The 11,097-nt window shown below is 40.3% G+C and overlaps 1 pseudogene; it reads right to left on the bottom strand.

The window, feature by feature from the left end:
* Positions 1-585: 585 nt before the first annotated feature.
* The window catches only part of LOC133090548 (tigger transposable element-derived protein 1-like), a 31,125-nt pseudogene continuing 20,613 nt past the window's right edge, over positions 586-11,097 (bottom strand).

The following is an 11,097-nucleotide window of genomic DNA, read 5'->3' as shown; positions in this document are numbered from 1 at the left end:
TAGAACATATACACTGGCATTTCTCAATAGCATAGATTTTGTTTCCATATGTAAACACAAATTAATTAATATAATCAAATAAATAGATGCAGTTGCAAAATGGAAGCTAATCTTCAGTCTGGGTGTTAAAAAGAAATTCTACATTATTCTTTGTTACTGCCACATTTGCAAATCTTCAAAAGGGAACCTATTCAGGAGTTGTTTTAGAATGGTTCTTACTCTATTCAGTAATATCAATCCCTTGAGAAGTAAGATTTATTAGGCTATTATGATGTTAGACCTCTTTTATAAAAGAAATATGTCTGAACATCTGATGCAGCGTAATACTCAAATAGAAGGATCTCCACCAAATGGTGGTCACTGTGGGTGTCCAGGTGTCCATCTGCCTCCTACCCTCCTTCTTGACTCCCGTTTCCACTAACCAACTTGGAAACTGTTATCTGCACTAGCAAAGAAAAGATAATCAAATTTGGCTCTACTCAAAATCATCTACTGCTAATTATAGTACAGAATTAATAGGTTCTTGAGACAACATACGTCTCAGGAAGTTCAGGCTACTTCCCTGCATGATTTGCTTTCAACTCTTCAAGGAATTTGCAACTTTGGTGTCTTTCGACTGCTGTAGCACAGGAAGTGCAGAGAAGTTGTCCATCCAAGGATGGCTTCCCTATAATCCACAGCATTATCCCCTTCCACTTTACCTATATTCTCCTACAGTAAAGCAAACAGAATCAGCTATTTAAATTACACAATCTGCTTTGTTACAACTCAGGAAACTCTCAGCTATAAACTACGATTGGACAGATCTGTCCTTCCTTATTGGTTCACTCTTTACTGCAAGGCAAGAATTGTATCTCTCTGCCCTTTGGATCCAGAGGAAGCTGAGTCTTTTTCATATGGGTTTCCTACTAGGTTTTGGATGTTTTAGCTTTATCATTCCCTTTCTGTCCTTAGAGTGTCCTAAATGCCACATTTTTTCACAACTTAGTACCCCACTTCTCACTAGGGAGTCCTCTACCTCTACCAGTGCCTGGCTCTGCCTTTGTACTTTCCCATCTATAAAATATGCATAAGAATTCCTGGGACATAATGCCTTTGTCACTCTGTTCTGAGAATTTTAAGCATGGAAAGTGCTTTGAACTTGTTGAGGAAAATGTATAGACATACATCAGAGATATTTCGGGTTGGGTTCCAGATCACTGCAATAAGTGAGTATCGCAATAGAGCAAGCCATACAAATTTTTCGGTTTCCCAGTGCATACAGAAGTTATCTTTACTTTATACTATAGTCTAAGTGTGCAATAGCACTATGTCTAAAAAGAACAATGTACATAGCTTAATTTTAAAAATACTTTATTGCTAAAAAATGCTAACCATAATTCGAGCCTTCAGTGAGTTGAAATCTTTTTGTTAATGGAGCATCTTGCCTCGATGTTGCTGGCTGCTGACTGATCAGGGTGGTGGCGGCTGAAGGTTGGGGTGACTGGCAATTTCTTAGAAGAAGACAACAATGAAGTGTGCTGCGTCAATGGTCTCTTCCTTTCACAAGCGATTTCTCTGTAGCACGCAGTGCTGTTTGAGAGCACTTTACTCACAGAACTTCTTTCAAAATTGGCGTCAATCCTCTCAAACGCTGCCATTGCTTTACCCACTAAGTTGATGTCATATTCGAAATCCTTTGTTGTCACTTCAACAATCTTCATAGCATCTTCACCAGGAGTAGATTCCATCTGGAGAAACCACTTTCTTTGCTCATCCATAAGAAGTGACTCCTCATCCATTAAAATTTTATCATGAGACTGCAGCATTTCAGTCACATCTTCAGGCTCTGCTTCTAATTCTAGTTCTCCTGCTATTTCCACCACATCGGCAGATACTTCCTCCACTGAAGTCTTGAACCCCTCAAAGTTGTCCATGAGGGTTAGAATCAACTTCTTCCAAACTTCTGTTAATGTTGATATTTGATCTCTTCTCATGAATTAAAAATGATCCTAATGGCATCTAGAATGGTGAATCCTTTCCAGAAGCTTTTCAATTTACTTTGCCCAGATCCATTAGAGGAATCACTATTTATGACAGCTATAGCCTTACAAAATGTACTTCTTAAAGAATAAGACTTGAAAGTCCAAATGACTCCTTGATTTGTGAGCTAGCGAATGAATGAATGTTGTGCTAGCAAGCATGTAAACAACATTAATGTCACTGTACATCTCCATCACAGTTCTTGGGTGACCAGGTGCATTGTTAATGAGCAGTAGTACTTTGAAAGGAATCTTTTTTTCCGAGCAGTAGATCTCAACAATGGGCTTAAAATAGTCAGTAAACCATGTTGGAAACAGATGTGCTGTCATTCTGGCTTTGTTGTTCCATTTATAGAGCACAAGCAGAAAAGATCTGCATAATTCTTAAGGGCCCTAGGACTTCCAAAATGATCAGAGTACTGGCACTGACTTCTACTTCAAGTCACCAGGTGCAAGGGAGTCAGATTGTCCTTTGAAGCACTAAAGTCAGGCATTGGGTTTCTTCTCTCTAGCTATGAAAGTCCTAGATAGCATCTTCTTCTAACAGAAAGCTGTTTCTTCTACATTGAAAATCTCTTGTTTAGTGTAGCCACGCTCATTACCTTAGCTAGCTTTTCTGGACAACTTGCTGCAGCTTCTACATCAGCACTTGCTGCTTCACCTTGCACGTTTATGTTATGGAGACAGCTTCTTTCCTTAAACCTCATGGAACCAACCTCTTCTAGCTTCAAACCTTTCTTCTGCAGCTTCCTCACCTCTGTCAGCCTTCAAAGAATTGAAGAGAGTTAACAGCCTTGCTCTGGATTAGACTTTGGCTTGAGGGAATGTTATGGTTGGTTTGACCTTCTATCCAGACCACTAAAACTTTCACCATATGGGCAATAAGGCTGTTTTGCTTTCTTATCATTTGTGTGTTCACTGGAATAGCAATTTTCATTTCCTTTCAAGAACTAGTTTCCTTTGCATTCACAATTTGGCTAACTGTTTGGTGCAAGAGACCTAGCTTTGAGCCTGGATTTCAACATGCCTTCCTCACTAAGCTGAATCATTTCTAGCTCTTGATTTAAATGGAGAGATGTGCAACTCTTCCTTTCACTTGAACACTTAGAGGCCACTGTAGTGCTATTAACTTGTCTTATTCCAATACTGTTGTGACTCAGGAACAGGGAGTCCCAAGGAGAAGGAGAGACGTGGGGAATGGCTGGTTGGTGGAGCAGTCAGCACACACTCAACATCTACTGATTAAGTTCACCATCTTATATGGACATGGTTCATGGTGCCCCAAAACAATTAGAGAGTAACATCAAAGATCACTGATCACAGATCACCATAACAAATATAATAATAGTGAAAAAGTTTGAAATACTTTGAGAATTACCAAAATGTGACAGAGACACAAAGTGAGCAAACCAAACGTTGTTGGAAAAAAAGGCGCCAATAAATTTGTTTGATGCAGGGTTGCCACAAGACTTCAATTTGTTAAAAACACAGTATGTGTGAAGTACAATTTAAAAAAATGAGGTGCAATAAAACGAGGTATGCCTGTAATTTCAAAGCTACATCATTGTGTTGCCTGCAAGCAAGCAACTCATAAAACAAATGCTTTTAAGAATAAGTGTTTATATTGAACAACATATCTTTGTTGGAAAGAATTCCTTTTCCATTACTGTCATATAGTTGGATTGTATTATATTAACTAAATGTTATATTATTACAATATATATATGGCGATAACTAAATTAATTTTTAAAGAGGTCAAAGTGACACTGAAAGGATAAAATATAAGCTTAAGGTATATTTTACTCCTCAGCATTTATCAAATAATTCAACCCCATTCAACAAATATCTATTGACACTTACTATATTCCAAGGCACCATGGGGTTATGAAAATGAAAACCAGAGCTAAACATGGCTTGTCTTTTTTTTTTTTTGTTCAACTATTCAACTGTTGTTTCTTCAACTCCCCTAAGTGGCAGGCTCCATTCTAAGCATCTAGAAGATTTGTGAACAAAGTTCCTGGGCCCCTTGGCTCTGATATTCCAGTAGGAAACAATAAATACAACAAATAATTAAATTTAGAAGTTAGTAAGTAGTTTTTTCTTAAAAACCTATTTTCTTAGTTTCCTATGTACTATGCTTAACTTTTCTCTGTGTGCCCCATCATATCTGCCAAATGCCTACAATTATTATTTTTCAAATGCGCAAACATTTCAGATTATTTGATTTTAAGAGATCTCTCCACCAGCAGAGAACTGGACATTTATTCAGGTGCTATCAAATATCAATATATCAAAACTTCCCATCTCCTCTCTGGCTACATCTGTCCTGAGAATCAGCCCATCATGAGAAGGAAACTGGGAGCCCCATTCTCAGTATGCAGTATTTTCTTTAAACCTATTGTATTCAACAACGAGCTTCACCTCCGCGTTCCACTGTGTATCGCTTGGGCTGGTATGCCAGCTCAGAGGCAATACCCTGTGACAATGGGTGTCATCCTTGAGGATGTAGACACACCAAATCAGAGACCTTTACTCCTCACTAAAAAGACTACATGGATCCAGGACCAAAGCATAGAAATAGAAATAGCCCCACTGGTCATCATTCCCAATGTCTCACCGGGACATTTTGTGCTTCCTGTTCTCACAGCTCTGTGCTCTGCAGGGTTAAAGTCCCAGTCCAAAAATGGGAGAGAACACTTTTGTCAGGAAACACAATAAAGGGCTCACTGAACCACAAGCCAAGACTGTAACCTGGAGACTTTGAACTCCTGTGTCCAGGGACCAAAAGACAAAAAGAATGGCCACCATCACGGCAGGGATAATTGACCCTGATTAGCAGGTGGAGGTGGAGACCAGGAGGAATATGTGTGGAATTCAAGTGATCCACTTGGACATCTCTGGGTACTCCTTTGTCTAATTTTGACTGTAAACGGACAAGTGCAACAGCACTAACCGGAGAAGGGTAGAATTATCAGGGGCTCAAACCCCGCAGGAATGAGAGCTTGAGCCACACCACCAGGTAAGGCACCAAACCCAGCAGAAATGCTAACTGAAAGCAAGGGAATTTAGAATGGATGGTACAGGAGGGAAACCGCGAGCACCAGGTGCAGCCCCGGGATCAACTGCAGCAGTGAGGGCTGTAGATCATCCCTAACTTCCCTCTTCTAAGTTTCCCTTCATGAACAGAGGCCACTGAAACCTGGAAGAAGCTGCTCCCTGAACACGTGGATCAGGGGTCACAAGGTGTGGATTGTGGCAGCAGTGGAAGTGTGCCACTCCAGCTTCCCTTCAAGAAAAACACTGGCTGTTCAGCTGCGAGGAGGGCATTCAGGTGACAGTGTCCACCTGTTAGCACCTTCAAGCTCTGCCTCAGCCTTTAAATCAAGGCCACACTCTTCCCAGCTGCCCTCAGCCAATGACTAAGCATTTCTGCCCCATGAGGGACTCTAGAGTGTTCCCCACTGAGTCTGTCAGATCTACATTGTGGTCTGTCTTGCTCTCCCCAAACCTGCTTCCTCTCTTCTTTTTTCACAAATGTCAAATTGCATCATAGTCTGAAAGTTTTCCCTGCCCAGTTCTTGCCCCCTTAATCTTTTAAAGGTATTATAGCCACTTCCAGTACCCTCTTGCACTCCTGCTCCAACTTGGCATCTGTTTCCTGGAGAACTCAAGTGGCCCTTCATTCCAGCAGCTTATGAATGATGTGAGATGAGGTATGATCAGTGGATTCCATGGCCACATGCCTCCCGCCCACATTTTTTTCTGTAAAGTATGTCCCTGGTCCTATGTGATGTTATGCAGAATCCCATGTTGGTGAGTCAAACATTGGGGGTGAGCCCTTGGTTAGTGGTTCTGACTGGGCCTTGCAGTGGAAAGGACAAACACATAGTCAGAATATGTATCTATCTCAGCCAAGATGAAGTATTGCTCTTTCCAGGGTAGAAGGGATTCAATTTAGCCAATTTGCCACCAAGGACCTGATCGTTCACCTTGAGGGATACTACCGTAACAGGAGTTCAGCATCAGACTTGTTGACAGGTCAACCATTCAGCAGCAGCTAGATAAGCCCAAATGGAGAGACCGCATGCTAATGGGTCCATCATGGCCTTCATATCTCCCACCATAATTACTTCATTCAAAAGCCCATTGTATGAGCACAGGGGTGGCTGAGAACAGAGGTTGGCTAACATCAACTGGCTGAGTCGTTCTGCCCATTTGGTTGGTTATTGACTCTTCCCCAGTAGACACTTTCTGTTGTCTATTATTATGTGATACAAAGATATCCACACTTCATCATTACTCCCATATGTCTATCTATATGCCTCTACACAAAATTCCTTGTCTCACAACTTTCGATCTTACTCATTCCAGACCCCTGACCAATCAACTAAGTCATTTGCCGCTGCTCATGAATCCATGTATAACCTTACCTTAGGCTACTTCTCCTTCCACACAGTGGATGATCAAGTGCACTGCCCAATGCTCTGCCCATAGGGAGCACTTCCCCATACCAGTCTTTCAAAACCACCCCTGAATGAGGATGAGGTACAGTATCAGTAAATTTTCACTCTCATCAGTATACCAGGTCTACCCATCCACGAACCAAGTTCAGGTTTTCCCACCTTTAGCAGCTCCCATGAAGTCACAGGTGTGAGCGAGGAAGGGGCATTACTGCAACTCCTCCACGGTTGGCCACAGCAGTACAGGCATTTCAACCCAATTTAATGGGGGCTATCATTTTTCCCAAGCTTCCAAGATACATCCCAGCAGAGTAATAGAACTAGCTCCAGGATCTTTGCCAGGGTGTTAAATCCTGCCTCAAAAGAAAGCATCTCATAGATTCAAAAAACTCCCTTATTCAGCTTTAAATTCCATCACCTTTAATCCAGCACCTCAGCACACTCTCCTGGTTTTTGGCAGGTCCTACAGCTCCTTTTGCATATAGCACTTCCCCTTCATGACCTCCATGGGTCATGCTGACACTTGACCTTAGCTATGGGTCGGGTGGCTAGGAAGAGAGATGGGGGCGGATTCTGAGAAGGCCAGCATAGTCCTGTAGGCACTTCTATCGTATAGGGCTCCTCTACAGTATTCCAGCAAGCAGGAGGAGAGTTCCAAGAGTTCAGAGGAATCTGGCAATTCCACATACTCAAGTATATCTACCCAGTTATCTCCAACCTAAATCTCAGAGTCCTACTCCCTGCCTAAGGGGAACTAACTTTGTCATAGGAGACTTGCCTGAGTTGAGAATTCAGCCTTCTCCAAAGTTCTGTCACTCTTACAATTAAGTCTGGTCTTTAACTCTGCCATACATTTAAGTGCTGCCAAGGTAGCCCTCTGACTGTCACACTTTCTTTTGAGTTGGTGATTGATTGCCATGAGCATGAAGGGCATTCAGCAACAGGCACCCAATTTAGTCCTTATAATACTTTTGCTTCTGAACCTCTCAAATGCCAGAGATATTACATAAGCCAGTGCATCTCCTTCCTACCCCAGTTCACCATAAGTAAAAGGCTTAATAACTGCACTGTTGCTACATACCAGGGACTATCAGTACCTCACCTACCAGCAGTGATAGGGACTCATTGCCAGCCACCTGGGAACAGAGCCAACTTCAGAATCCCTTAGAATCTGTTTCCCAGGACTCTTCTTCTGGTACCAACCATCATAGGTCAGTTTTTCTAGAAGCAGGGTCTGAACCAGAGATTTAAATTCATGGGAAAAGGGGAGCTGAGCAGGGCATCAAAGTTGTCTACCAAATCCCCCATCCACTAAATGTTTCAAACATGAGCACTACATTCCCAGATTGATACTTACTGGATTTGAAATATCTTCTTCAAAATGAAGATACTGAAATGGGAGTTTTGCTCATCAGAAACAAAAAAAAAAATTATGGCCAACCATAAAAAGAAATATATCACTTTCACTCCATGGACTTAGAATGAGAAACCTGGACGGTGCTACAAACTCAAAAACAGTTAGCTCTCATAGATCATCAACATGGAATCAAGTCTAAAAACACAGGAATTGACAATCAAGGAGAAGGTGTGGGAATCCAGGTTTAAGAAGTCCCATTCCAATCAGTCTACCAATTCTGTAACAGAATGCAAATGATTAAAATAAATACATTTTAAAATAGTTAGGAATTCAAAATAAAGCATCCCTTCTATTAACTTGATATAAGGCTAAGCCTAAAACATCTCATAATTACTTATATCAGAAAATTAATGTACTCTGCAAATTCTAAAGAGAAAATGTGCAAAGGAGTGCTTTACAGACATTTTTAACTCAAATTTCTCTGTTTGAATTCATAAAGCTCCCTTCTGGTTTCCAATCTGTCACAAGAAAAAGTACCTAATTGACTGCAATTTCAGAACTGGTGGAAAACAGAAACAATCTGAAGGCCAATAATAGAGTTGAAATGCTTTTCTTCTTTACCCAAACCTAGGTTTGCATCCAAAGATACAGCCTTTGAGAAATGCATTATTTATTTAGCACTGAGAAGAAGGAAGCCAGGCTCTGTTCAGGAGTTTTCCTGCTTTCTGTTATCAAAATGACATTCTGCTCTACAAGCACACTTCCCACATAATAGCCTTGCTATTTCCATTTAAAATGTTTAGACCTTTTCCTTAGAGGGCAAAAGAGGAGTCACATAGTAGAGCATTCTGAGCCCTTCAATATGGAAATTGTCCAAATAAGGTACAAATTCAGCACAGCTATTTGGGAAAAAAAGACCTTGAGCAAACACTGATATTTCTGCATTTCAGTTTTCTTCTAAAGATCAGAAATTTCCTGCATTAATAGGAGTAAAAGAGTAAAGCTTGCACAACTCCAGCATATTCCCAGGGGCCCCACTATTATCAACATTTTGTCTGGTCATATATTAAAAAAGAAATGTAGCAGCTGAGCTAAAAAGAGAACAAAGATAGATGTGAGGGAAACTTTAGAAGTTCAAAACACTAAAAACAAACACTAAGTCTTTGATGTTGACAAATGTTTTTCCAGAAAAAGAAATACCTAGAAACAGTTGAACTTAATCTCTAAAGCAAAAAATGCAGTATGGAAACACAGAATATCTTAAATATCAGTATATGTGGGTAGAGTTCATTCAAAAATATATAAGAAAAGCTTTTAAAAAGCCCAAGCCTAGAATCATGAGATTTAGAGCTAAAGGGGCTAGAAAAATATTTTACAGATAAGGAGGTAGTCAACAGGTACTTAACTTGGACATTTCTTATAATGCTCACAAGATAGTGATAGTTGTTCACAAATAAATTCCTTTGGATAGTAGATGCCAGCATAAAATTAAAATTTCTTGGAGACAGAAGAATTTTCAACCAAATATAAACGTTGGCCACAATCCATAGGACTTGCTGGCCATCCTGTGAAATTCAGATCTGGGTTAAGTACACTCACCAATTCTTTCACAAGAAATGCCAGTACAAGCAGTCTAGGTGTCCACTATTGGCATTTCAAATTAGTGGAGAAAATAATTACCTATTAAATAAATGGTGTTAGAACAATTGGCTAAATTTTGGGAGAAAATTAAGTTAAACCTCTACTTCAGAACTGTTATAAAAACAAAATACAGACCAATAAAAGAGCCAATCTTTTAATTAGGAATTCTAAATAAATATAGGTAATTCTGTTGATACTTATTATTATATTTGAGTGGATACTTGCATGATGAGACGGCAACACCCATGAAAAGATCGGAGGAAAGAACATCACTATAGAAGGAAAAACTACTGCAAGGCACCAGTACTGGAATGGGCTCAGCATGCTCAAGGTCAAAGAAATCCAATGTGTCTATAGTGAAGAGACCAAGGAAGAAAGTAGAAGATGAGGTCCCAGAGCTAGAAAAGAACAAGATCATGAGAGACCTTCTAGGCCATGTCAAGGAGATTGGCTTTTATTCTAAGCATAATGGAAGTTTTAGAGTGCTTTCAGGAAGGGTGACATGATTTGATTTAAGCTTTAGAAAGATTCATCAGGAAGACTAAAGGAGGAATGAAAAGTAGAGCCAGGGACTGTAGAAATAATGCAAAGAGAGATTATGGGGACTTTCACTAATAGGGAATAAAAGTAAGAAAGCAATCCAGGATGAATCCAAGGCTGCAGCCTAGTATGGATGGTATGCCATTTACTTGGGGTAGAATTGGGGGGGGGGGACAACTTTGGAAAAGAGGAGTTAATAGCTCTATTTTGGGCATGTTGCATCCCAGCTGCCTACTAGACATCCCTGTAGTAATGCCCAGTAACCAGCTGAATATCTGAGTGAGGAACCCAGGGAAGAGACTTGAGCTGGAAATATAAATTTGAGGATTCATCAACATATAGATATTATCTGAAGCTATGGGACCAGGTCAGATCAGGTCGGAAGAGAATATAGATAAAGAAAAGAATAGGACCAAAGACTGAGCCCTGGAGGACTCTTACTTTCAGGGATCTTGTAGAGGAAAGGACAGGAGAGGAACCAGCAACAAGACTGAGAGAGGGGGCCCAAAAGGTGGGGGAAACCAGGCTTACCATGTCCCTGAAGCCTAAAGAAGAAACCTTTTCAAGGAGGGAGTTATCAACCATGTCAGCTGCTAGTGAGAGGTCGATTGGGACAAAGAGAGAGAACTGACAATTGACTCTGACATGGTATAAATCACTGGTGACCTTGATAAGTGTCATAAGATCTGCTTCACTGGCATGCTTTGGATAAAAACCCCATTCCAATGAGTTAAGAAGGAAAATGAGAGAAAGACAGCAAGCATAGGCAACTCTTTAGAGTAATTTTGCTATGAAGCAGAGATAAGAATGGGGCAGTAGCTGGATGGGGACAAAAGCCCAAGGGATACTTGTTAATATATGATATAAGGCATTTCATATGTTGTTGCAAATAATTTTAAATAATCTGATAATTAACATTTGTTCACCATTTACTTTGTGCCAGGCACTGTTCCACATACTTTCTTGTATTGCTCTTTTAATTATCAAAGTATCACCATTTTAGAGATAAAGTTACTGAGACACAGAGAAGTCAATTAATTTGCCCAAAAATACACTGCTAGTAAGTTGCAAAGCTATG

Source organism: Eubalaena glacialis, chromosome 4, assembly GCF_028564815.1.
Source record: "Eubalaena glacialis isolate mEubGla1 chromosome 4, mEubGla1.1.hap2.+ XY, whole genome shotgun sequence".
Taxonomy (NCBI): Eukaryota; Metazoa; Chordata; class Mammalia; order Artiodactyla; family Balaenidae; genus Eubalaena; species Eubalaena glacialis.
Note: the sequence above shows the minus strand (reverse complement) of the source record. Positions and strands in the feature narration are given on the sequence as shown.